A 2,500-nucleotide genomic window follows, 5' to 3' on the forward strand; every position below is an offset into this window, starting at 1 on the left:
TGCGTTCTTCCACACGGAAGTTTAGAATGTGCAGAAAAGATTTCCGAAGGAAAAAATGTCCCTCGGAAATGCGTGAACTACCGACAAGAGCATAATGCAAATTCTCCATTATGCGCTTATTATCCAAAGGACAGGAAAACAAATAGTAAAAGAAAAGAAAAGAAAAGAAAAAAACAGGCAGCCCTCCAACCACAAAAGTCCCCGCCAGCCCCGCGCTTCAATGATGTGGGGGAATTCCCCACCTGCAGAGGTCAATAGTGATGGCCCCTACAACGGAAGCCATGGCACCGGCCACAGTACCAGCACAAGCAGGAGGTCAAGCTCTGTCAACTCAAGCACCAGTACCAGCCCTAGCACCATATGCTGCATCAGTCTCTGCACCACCTTCAACACCAGCTACCGCACCAACTCTAGCACCACCTGCTGCACCAGCTTCAGCACCAGCTTCAGCATCAGTTGCAGCACCATCTGCAGCTCAGCCCTCTCTGCAGCAGGACAAACAGGAGTTCAACGGGGAACTCAAAGAGCTATTGCAAATGCAAATCTCCAATATCCTATCAAATGAGATAAATTATAGAGTTAGGCATGCCCGGCCTCGCTACTCCAATCACATACAGTCCAACTTAGAATGGAAAACTAAAACTGCTCATACTATTATCTTTTTTAATGTATGGAAAAACGAAGCTATTGATATTCCAGATACAGTAATTGCTGCTCCTTGGCACAGAACTCATGTACATGCTTATATTGATAAACTAAGAGGGTCTAAATCTATGGCTTCAAAAACGGAACTAAAAGCTCAATACTAGAAATACATAGATGGCATTCTACATCCCCCTCATGGTATGGCCCCACTTGCGATCTACTGTGATGCCTTCACTGATCCTCATGTAGCAACAGGGATTGGTGTGATAATTCCTGATATAGATCTTGAAGAAAGTGTGTGCATTTCCAATTGGATGGACAAGCACAACTGATACCGAGTCGGTAGCTATATATCATGCCATTAAGAAAGGTAGTAAGCAGCAGCGACACCTGGCTGACTTTACAGACAGCCAAGGCGCTCTCCACAGGCTTACTGCATTTAATCCAGAAAACATGGTAACTAGGAATATCCTTCATCAAATTTCTAAACTATCAAAACAGGATACTCAAGTGTCACTATACTGCATACCCTTCCATATAGGAATATCATTATGTGACAGGGCTGATCCATTAGCCAGGTTAGCACTTTCCCATGAAGATCCATATTATGTAATATCAACTGTCTTAGAGATTATGAGAGTTAGGTATAGACCACTGAAAAGATGAAAAAAGACGGACATGATACTATCTGGCTTTACAAAAGTATTGCTGGGACATCAGATTTAGACAAACCCTCGGACACAACAGGTTACATGAACTAGGCTACGCATAGGATATCAGTGCACTATACAATATGTACAGATGCAGATTTGGATGCAAAACCTGTTTCATATTACCACTGCAAACTGTGCAAGTCACCCAAGTCGCATAATCTCACTCATTACTTACTCTGTTGCATCCTGTCGATTACATAGTACTGTTCACAAATTAGCACTTGTTGATTATATTAACTTTATTATAGACATGATTAGCTATATATATATATATATATATATATATATATATATATATATATATATATATTTTACCAACCAGATGGTATTTTAATACAGTGATAATAGCACAGCCCTTCAGACATGTATATAATACTAATGTTTGACTGATGGCCCTCTACACAAATAGAAGCACAGCCAGTTTGGATAGATGCTTCGGTATCTTACCCTGGCTTTTTGCAGGGCATGTACACTGTTCTGTAAATAAATGTTATCAAATCAAATCATTCTTTATACTATTACTATTACTATAATTATTATCCCAGATGCAATAATGTCAAAGTCGACATTGACTGATGGTGGTCGTCGATTACTGTTATTAGTATCATCATCACTCTCATTATCAGTATTAGTATCATTATCAGTATTAGTATCATTATCATTGTTACTTTTATTATCCTGCTTATTCTTATTCTTAATTTTATCTTTGTTATTATTATTATTATTATTATCGTTACCAATATTATTACTATTATTATTATTTTCCTTATTATAATTAAGACTATTATTATTGTTATTATTATCATCATTGTTGTTGTTGTCATTATTGTTATTATTAATATTAGTAGCAGCAGTAGTATCATCATCTTCATTATCGGTATCAGTATTATTATCACTTCATCATCATCATAATAGAAACACACACACACACACACGTAATATATGTATATATATGCATATATATATATATATATATATATATATATATATATATATATATATTTATATATATATATATATATATATATATATATATATATATTTATATATATGTATATATATAATGTACATATATAATGTGTATATATATATATATATATATATATATATATATATATATATAAATATATATATATATATAT

The sequence above is a fragment of the Penaeus chinensis genome, chromosome 16 (genome assembly GCF_019202785.1).
Source record: "Penaeus chinensis breed Huanghai No. 1 chromosome 16, ASM1920278v2, whole genome shotgun sequence".
Classification (NCBI taxonomy): domain Eukaryota; kingdom Metazoa; phylum Arthropoda; class Malacostraca; order Decapoda; family Penaeidae; genus Penaeus; species Penaeus chinensis.